The 9998-nt window shown below is 43.2% G+C and overlaps 1 protein-coding gene across 1 annotated transcript in view; it reads left to right on the top strand.

Annotated features, from left to right (window-relative positions):
* Positions 1-5351: 5351 nt before the first annotated feature.
* LOC142503114 (galectin-3-like) overlaps positions 5352-9998 on the top strand; it is a 506920-nt gene continuing 502273 nt past the window's right edge. Inside the window, exon 1 of the mRNA XM_075615126.1 lies at positions 5352-5357. The gene's annotated coding sequence lies outside the window, so the exon portion shown is untranslated. The remainder of the gene's footprint in view (positions 5358-9998) is intronic.

Below are 9998 nucleotides of genomic sequence, written 5' to 3'. Positions count from 1 at the left end.
TTATTCAAACAAACACGGTTAAAAAACAAACAAATGCTCCCACGCATTTCACACTGCTAGGGTGCTTTTTCAAGCACTTCTTGAAAAAGCACCCTATCGGTGTGAAAAGTGTGATTGGTTTTTAAACATGTTTGTTTGAATAAAGCCGTTATTTTTTCAAGTTGGGTTCTAGAGCTCCAATTTTTGGTCCGATTGCAGTCAGCCGGGGAGCTAAAGCAATCAAATGACATGGGCCAGAAATGACAGACTTCCCAGGGCCCAAGAGTAGGGGTTTGACAGCCCCCCCAAACGTGACTGTGATCTTGTGAGCTCCCCCATCCCCCCCTCTTCCCTTGTATTCCCCCCCCCCCCCCGGTCTCACTCTTACCGCCTCTCTTCCTCACTCACTCTCTCCCTCCCTCACCCCTCTCTCTTCCTCAGTCTTCTCTAGTTGCCATGACCATATCCCTTTGTTTTTCAACATATTGTGATTGAAAGTAATCCCCCCCCCACCACATACATTAAAAAAAACCTGCCTCTCCCTCAGTTTCTCTCTTTCTGCCTCTCTGACCCCGGTGCACGCCTCTCTCTCATGCCGGTGCACGCCAGAATCTGGGCCCATAAAAGGAACCAGAATCCTACTCGCAACAAAGCAGGAAGAAGCAAGCCAGTCCAACTGTGGTAAGAAGCTGCTACTATCTCCTCCGTTGCAGGGGGACGTCTGCAGATACGTGCCGATGCCGCCCACACGTTCCATGGCTGCACTCAGATACAGGACGCCGGGGGGAAAGGAGACACTTTCTAATGGTTGGAAGTATGTACTGTGCCTGGAACACTCCACACACGGCTCTTCAGAATGGCCTTAGCCTCTGACCCTACGCGTTTTGTGTGCGTCACTTCCTCAGGGGTATCACTTGTTTCTTTCTGCATTGTTGTGAGTAGGATTCTGGTTTCACCACCAGACCAGCAGCATCACGCTACTCTCTTTTTTTTTTGTGGAACTTTCTTGTCTTTTTAATATATTTTTAATAAATTAGCTTAACTGTTTTTCCAGCCTTTTTTATTTTTTATTTATCTATGTTGAGTGTGGTCTGCTCAGAGTTTATTGTTTGTTTGTTTTTGTTAGTTTCATGTTGTATGTATATGTTTGTTAGTTTTTCACAGCAGTATACACTATGATCTTTTTCTGTGTTTAAATCCCACATATCACGGGACGTTTATCCACGGATCCATCAAGCCGGTCCAGGCGAACAAGATCGGACTATTATACAAGGTTTCCAATATTATTCACCAGTGTATTTGGACTTTAACTGGACATTTTTGGAGGCGCTGGTTCGTATTTGTTATTTGTACTATGTTCTGATCTTGGTCGGTCAGTGTCGGTATCAGGCAGCCTTGTCTCGTATATATGAGTTTTCCTTATGCTCTTGATTTATTTGATCACTAGAGGTCACATTTAATTTTGTGTTTATCAACAAAGTGCTTTCAGCAGTTTCTTTCTTTTCATTGCATAATGAGTGCCACGGCATGCAGAGAATGCCAGCTGTACTGTTGGGTCTAGGCAACCATGGTAAGTGACCACGTTTTTTTTTCTTTTTAACAAATATTTGTGGTTTAAGGGCTAGCCGGACAGGTTTTCAGTTTAATAAAGCTGTGACCTGACTTTCACCCACGAAACACCGTGTTACGCTCCTGCATATGCCTCTTATGAGAATACGAATAAAATTCAGTCAGTTACTGTAACGAAGAAGAGGGGCAATGGTGCCCAAAACAACATGTTTACAGCCTTTTTGCTGAAGCAAGTCTCAATAACTGTTTTGCGAACCTGTCACTTACATGAGAAAGCAGAGACTGACAATATTACATCACAAGCTCTTAAAGATTTCAGTTGGAACTATATTAAAGTGGAGTTAGTAATACACTAAGAAAAGGAAGGTTTCACATTTATCCTGTTGTTTTTACCAGTCCTATTTATGCAATTCGGGGCTGAAGGAGCGGCTCAGTGAGTAAAGACACTGACTGGCACTGAGTTTGAAGCAGGGGGACCTGGTTTAATTCCCAGTGTCGGCTCCCTGTAACCTTGGCCAAGTCACTTTATCTCCCTGTGCCTCAGGCACCGAAAACATAGATTGTAAGCTCTACGGGGCAGGGACCTATGTCTGTAAAGTGCTATGTAAAACTAGCAGCGCTATACATGAACAAACAATTATTATTATTATACAATTCTCATCATGTTTTGCTATTTTCACCAAAAATTAAAAATAGTATTGCATACAGCATCTAGTCAGCTGATATTGTTTCATCATGTGGTATCTGCCCCAAAAGCTGGCTCCGCCAGTGACTGTAGACCAGAGTAGCCAACTCTAGTTCTCAAGGGCCACCAACAGGTCAGGTCTTAAGGCTATCTCTGCTTCAGCAAGGGTGGCTCAATCATTTATTGAACTAATGATTGAGTCACCTGTGCTGAAGCAGGGATATCCTGAAAAGCTGACCTATTGGTGGCCCTTGAGGACTGGAGTTTGCCACCCTGCTGTAGACCACCTGCTTTAATTTACTGAAATTAGTGATCTCATGTACTTAGAAAGTCACTTGCCGGCAGTAAGACAGACTGTATACAATATGTGAGAAATGTCGAAGGAGACAATTATTCCAAAGGTGCAGTGTTGCAAAATGTTACATTTTATGCCACAGAGATTAGAACGTGGGCATAAAGTATCCTATAATTATTATAATCATTATGATTCTCCCAAATATTAACAAAGAGTCAGACATAGCCTCATTTCTCCCCAGTTCGCTCATTTGACCATATTGTGATTTATGTCCAAGCAGGAGAACAGGACCTGCTGTGCAGTAATACATTTATTTGCAGCATCACTGGCATTGAATCAGGGGGAGAAAGAATACCGTCCTGTGCTCTGGAACGCGCTTACAAATAGTCTTATGGATGAAGTATATAACGGGGAAGAGATCATCTGAGGTCCTTAAAGAAACACATCAGGGTCTTCGAGGAACAAATACGGTAGTTTAACTCCTAGTGTAGACCCGAACCCAAGTACTGTTTCGTGCTGGCCATGTAGACGCCAGACCGCTTGTCTGCGGGGGTGCTGAAAACTCCTCGTCCCCCCTTGCGTGCTTTCAGGGTAGAAATAGTCACGAGAAATGCAGCAAAAGATCTGGAGCATCAGTGATTGAGTCAGGGGAGCCTGACTCAACCCCCAGTGTCAGCTTCCTGTGAGTGACCTTGGGCAAGTAACTTTATCTCCCTTTGCATCAGGTACCACCATTAGATTGTAAGTTCTTCGGGACAGATGCACTGTGCCTGCAACATTCTGTCAAGTGTAAGGGGTTTGTGTTTCATGTTAAACCTTTGGTTACTTGGCTCAGACTAAGGGGCCTATGCAGAAAGGGGCGAAAAATGGCATTCGCCAGGGTTTCAATTCGCCAGGTTTTTGGCGTGTTAACCTCGCTGTATGCAGGGAGGGCCGAATCCCTGGCGAATGAATGCGCCACCACCATTTGAAATAATGGCGAGTAACCGGTGGCGAGACAGCTGCCTGGCGAGAAGCTGCCGAGAAGCCGTCCCCTGGCGAGTTGTGTTTGCAGCAGAGAGAGATCCGCTGCTCTCTCGGCGCAAACATCAGCACATTAAAAATGATTTAAAATACATTTTTACTGATAGTGTAGATGTGCAGGCGGTCTCCGGAGCTGAACCGCATTGGTTTCAGGTCCGGGGACCCCCTGCTTCCCGAGATACAGGCCTCTTTATAAGGTGCCGGTATCCCTCTGCATTTAAAGGTCCCGATCACGTGACCGCGGAATGTAAAGAAAGCAGAGGGATACCGGCACCCCCTAAAGGGGCCTGTATCTCGGGAAGCAGGGGGTCTCCAGACCTGAAAGCAAAGTGGTTCAGCTCCAGAGACCCTCTGCACATTTACAGTATAAATAAAACACACATATCAATACTCAATCATTCCTTACCTTAGCGGCTATGTGCTACGGTAACGAAGCAACATTAATGTATTTTTAATAATAGTGTACAGTGAGCAGGGGGTCTCTGAGCCACAAATCAATGCGGTTCAGCTCAGGGGGCCCCCTGCTCCCGCACAATATTATTAAAATACAGAAATGCTGCTTCATTACCATAGCGTATAGCCGCTAAGGCAATGAAGGGTTAAGGCAGAATAGCATGTTTATTGGGGACAATTGCCCCCAATAAACATTGCAATAAACAACATACACCCACTGTGTATTTAAAATACATAAACAAGAATAAATACATTAAATACATATAGCACTTACCCATTACCGGTTGCCACGATGAAGGCCATCCTCATCTTCATTCTGCCCATGCCCCCTCCGCTGCTGCAAAACAGACACAAAAATGAAAACATCTAAAGTAATGTCCCCTAACCCCTTAATCACCATAGCGGTTATTAACCGCTACAGTCATTAAGGGGTTAAACCACCCTCACCCACCACTCAGGACGCCTACATACCCTCCCACGGTAACCCCCCACCCTGTGAGGCATAACCACCCTCACCCACTACCCACAAGGGAGGCCTACCCACATACCGTTGGGGAACACCCCCCCCCCGCCCACCCCCAGTACCCACAATAAAAACAATACAGTGACCCAAAATAAACATCATTATATTAATAAATACATTACCCACCCCCTGTGCCCCCCCATAAATACAAGATTTATCCTTTTACAAACAGGGTTCATAACACAGCCCCACGCGAGTCCCCGGTGGGCTGGCGGGGCACCTGACAGACCTACAGGGTATCAGCAGCCCTTTTCAAACAGGTTCTGGAGGCCTGTTGGTGGGTCCCGCCAGCACCATGGCCCCGAGGTGGTCTCCTTGGGTCACCGTGGGCCCCAATTGGGTCCCCATGGTAGGCCCAAGGATGTCTGGGAGCCCTGGGTCAGACCCACAGGTGTCTGCGGGGCCTCAGGTGGTTCCCACGGGGGTCTGGGGAACTCACGAGTGCTCACTACGGGTCCGCGGTGCCCCCACGGATGTGGGACCACCGCTTCATCCCCGCACCTATGGGTCCGCGGTGCCCCCACAGATGTGAGGCCACCGCTTCATCCCCGCATGTGTCACCCGTGGAACCACCAGCCTGATACCTGTGAGATACCCGAGGAGACCCGCAGGTGGTCTCCAGAGGTCTCACGCGGAACCACGGAACAAACCCTGAATGTAAAAAAAATAAACCTGGCCTATACATTCAATACATTCCCCCCCCCTCAACACCTACAGTACAATAATGTTCAAAATAACTATTATCCAGATAGGGATAATAGATTATTTGCCCATTATTAAAAACATTAACTAGCATATTCAAATAAATTAAGTACTACTGACCTTATCAATAAGAAGTCTCAGTCGCCAGCAACATCCTTGTCTTACCCACAAAAAACATAGCCAATACATTGCAATTACATTCTGATATCAATTAACCCCTTAAACACCTTATCGGATAATAACCGCAAATGTAATTAAGGAGTTAAGCCACACTGGCCCGATACCCACCCTTCACCCATGATTTTGTACATTGGCTTCATCGTGCAAATATATATATATGTGTATTTATGGAGAACTGTTATTTTGAGTATAGCATGTTTTTGATAACCCTTCTACATTTATTTGTATATTGGTTCATCATGTGTGTGTATGATATATATATATATATATATATATATATACACATACACACACATGATGAACCAATATACAAATAAATGTAGAAGGGTTATCAAAAACATGCTATACTCAAAATAACAGTTCTCCATAAATACACACTACAATACAATTAATTTCATTTCATAATCCTAACTGATATTACAATCAAAAAGATCAAATGCAAATCAAAAACCTCAAATCACAATCAACACATGGCATTTACATTGTATATATGATGCATACAATCTAAGCACCATATACATTCTGCAAATTAATGTTAACAATAACATTGCAAGCAAAATACAGATAACTCCAAACAAATATACTATTGTAACCAATCCGGTAAACATAAATCAATTACCATTCATTAATGACATCCCTAAACAATTTACATTCCATCCCTAAACAATTTACATTCCATCCCTAACAATTAAACAATTAACTAATTCAAACCTGCAACTGAACAATGTAGCCTGTGAAAATATCTAAGTACCAACAAGCATAAAAAATTGACAACCAAGGCTAACCCTGACCTCTAATACAACATACAATAGCAACGATTACATCTATCTAATTTTAAAATACTTTAAACAAACATTTAAGCATAGATGCATAGTCAAAATAATTAAAAACACATCAAATCAAGCTTTTAAAACACTATAATTTCTTACCCTGTATGTATATATCTCTCTAGACATACATACATACATACAGTAGCAAGAAATGATATACCACAGATAATTAAATAAACATGTAAAGAAAAGAATTTAAAAAAATTAACAAGTTCAATTAAATACATTTCTTTACTTCACTTACCATTACTTGCCCCCACCGACTCCCGTTGAACTGGTTACTCACGATCAAAACCACCAGGCACAGGAACCCATAAAATAACAAACCATAAAAAAATAAACATTAAACTAAAGATCCAAATCAATCCACGGGTCTTCTAATTTTAATCCATCTTCATCTGTATTCTTCTTTCTTCTATCTTCTTCCGGGCTCTTTTTCCCATCTTCGGCCACGCCCTGGCCTTCTTCTTCTGTAGGAGGTCCTTCCTCCTCGGCGGCTGGCTTCAAAATGAGACGACATAGGCTTTTAAAGGCCTATGACGTCACATTTTCGTCATATGGTTCCCACGACCCTGATTGGGCCGTGAAAAGCATGTGTTTTGGCCGATAAAAAAAAATGATGACGTCACTTAAAGGCAATGAAAGTACAGCCAATCAGAATGGCTTTGCTTCAATTGCCTTTAAGATGACGTCATTAAAAGAAACATGGCCATCCACACATGGTACGGTAGTCAATCAGAGTGTGGGAACTCCATCCCTACTCTGATTGGCTCTAGTACCATGTGACAGGCTTTCAATGACGTCACATCCTTTCTCCCCCAAGCCTCTGTCACATGGTATACTAGAGCCAGAGTAGGGATGGAGTTCCCACGCTCTGATTGGCTACCGTACCATGTGTGGACGGCCATGTTTCTTTTAATGGCGTCATCTTAAAGGCAATTGACGTCATCTTAAAGGTAATCATTACCCCTGAAGAAGTGACGTCAGCAGTCATGAAACGCGCGTAGGGTGGAGCCTTCAGTACGTGATACAACGTGCATACGTTTGGAGAGGAGAAGGGGTCGATCAGCGGTGACGTCATCAGAGGAAGGACGAGGCGCTCCGAGTCGTGGCCACGAAGCGGGATTCACGCCAACTCCAGCCTCCTCCTGCATCACCCCGGCATCCTCCAATGTGAGCGGACGGCACGTTGTATGCTGCATATAGGGCATAACGGCATGTGAGTGCATTGTTGTTTACCCTGTTGTTTTTAGCAATAAATGTTTGGTATCACACTATTGGTGCCTATCTTTCCTTCTTATACGGTCTGTGGTGTTGCGAACGTGGGATTGGAGTGAGGCTTTCGTTGCCAGCAACAACATCCAGTCGGAGCCAACCGTGAAGAAAGTAAAGATACCTTTTGAGGCCCATTTTTATCTACTTTTAAGTAAGTAGCTGGCAACGGTGGGGGAGAGCTGAACTGACCATAGGGTACTGCGCAATGGTTGTTCTGTCTTTGTATTCCCAGATCAGTCTTTAATCCAAAGGAATCGAGCACTGTGGACTGTGGACATAACATTTCACCATCATCAAAGCCATGGGACTGCATTCATTTTGCCAGGTTTAATATCTGACAGTGCGCCAAGGAATTACTGTTTTGTTATTATCTGTTCTTTGTTATCTGTTTTATATGCTTTGTTAATTTTTTTTAATTCTTTTCTTTACATGTTTATTTAATTATCTGTGGTATATCATTTCTTGCCACTGTATGTATGTATGTCTAGAGAGATATATACATACAGGGTAAGAAATGATAGTGTTTTAAAAGCATGATTTGATGTGTTTTTAATTATTTTGACTATGCATCTATGCTTAAATGTGTGTTTAAAGTATTTTAAAATTAGATAGATGTAATCGTTGCTATTGTATGTTGTATTAGAGGTCAGGGTTAGCTTTGGTTGTCAATTTTTTATGCTTGTTGGAATTTATATATTTTCACAGGCTACATTGTTCAGTTGCAGGTTTGAATTAGTTAATTGTTTAATTGTTAGGGATGGAATGTAAATTGTTTAGGGATGTCATTAATGAATGGTAATTGATTTATGTTCACCGGATTGGTTACAATAGTATATTTGTTTGGAGTTATCTGTATTTTGCTTGCAATGTTATTGTTAACATTCATTTGCAGAATGTATATGGTGCTTAGATTGTATGCATCATATATACAATGTAAATGCAATGTGTTGATTGTGATTTGAGGTTTTTGATTGACATTTGATCTTTTTGATTGTAATATCAGTTAGGATTATGAAAGGAAATTAATTGTATTGTAGTGTGTATTTATGGAGAACTGTTATTTTGAGTACAGCATGTTTTTGATAACCCTTCTACATTTATTTGTATATTGGTTCATCATGTGTGTCTGTATATATATATATATATATTCGACAAATCACCCAAAAATCTACTCGCCCAACCAAAAAATCTACTCGCCACCTAGTCCCGCCCCCAACCCCGCCCCTAGTCCCGCCCCCAACCCCGCTTTAAAATAAAATATATAAATAAAATACATTTAATAAATTCCTAGTCAGAACAACATTCCTTTTTGACAAATGTATTTATTGTATTACATTATACTACAATTAGTCCTTGTTACATGTGTGTGTGTAAATGTCGGATCTAGAATTAAAAGCCAGGTGTGAATGACTAGTTTCCTGAACCCCTTAACCAGTGTCTGGATGCCCCTGCTTCACAATATCTAAAGCAGCAATCCCACCTGGGATCTTACCTGATCCGCAGTCCCTCAATGTCCAGGTACGCTCATTCCCACAATGTTATACATTGGGGAGGTGTTCCCTACCTGTCTTCTGGGTTAGGGGGGGTTCCATGTGAAGCTTGAGCCAGATCTGGAAGAAAGCAGTATAGGGTAGTTAAGATTTCGGTGTAGTATAGGGCAGTTAAGATATATAGGGTAAATAAGAGATCCAGATCCAGAGTGTGAGTGACAGAGAGAGAGAGTGTGGGGGAGAGAGAGAGTGTAGGGGAGAGAGAGAGAGTGTAGGGGAGAGAGAGAGAGAGTGTAGGGGAGAGAGAGAACTTTAATAATATAGAAGAGAACCAAAAAATAGCGATCCTCCTGGGAGAAGATGAAACCACAGCAGAACTAGCTGCACACTATATCAGCACCTGCCACAAGCTGAGAAACGTACATTAACCCCCACACCCCTGTGTGAAACTGTTACCCATATACCCTGCAATCATTATACCCTATCCCTAGTATTCGTGTAATTATTGTCCCCCACCCCCTATTATTCACGCTTTGGCAATACTAAAATGTTCTTTCGTCATGCCAATAAAACTGATTTGATTTGATTTGAGAGAGAGTGTGGGGGGGAGAGAGAGAGTGTGGGGGAGAGAGAGAGAGTGTGGGGGAGAGAGAGAGAGTGTGGGGGAGAGAGAGAGTGTGGGGGAGAGAGAGTGTGGGGGAGAGAGAGTGTGGGGGAGAGAGAGAGAGAGTGGGGAGAGAGAGAGTGTGGGGTGAGAGTGAGAGTGTGGGGGAGAGAGAGAGAGAGAGAGTGTGGGGGAGAGAGAGAGTGTGGGGGAGAGAGAGTGTGGGGGAGAGAGAGTGTGGGGGAGAGGGAGAGAGAGTGTGGGGGAGAGAGAGAGAGTGTGTGGGGGATAGAGAGAGAGTGTGGGGGAGAGAGAGAGAGTGGGGGAGAGAGAGAGAGAGAGTGGGGAGAGAGAGAGAGAGTGTGGGGGAGAGAGAGAGAGAGAGAGAGA

This window comes from Ascaphus truei, chromosome 9 (genome assembly GCF_040206685.1).
Source record: "Ascaphus truei isolate aAscTru1 chromosome 9, aAscTru1.hap1, whole genome shotgun sequence".
Lineage (NCBI taxonomy): Eukaryota > Metazoa > Chordata > Amphibia > Anura > Ascaphidae > Ascaphus > Ascaphus truei.
Note: the sequence above shows the minus strand (reverse complement) of the source record. Positions and strands in the feature narration are given on the sequence as shown.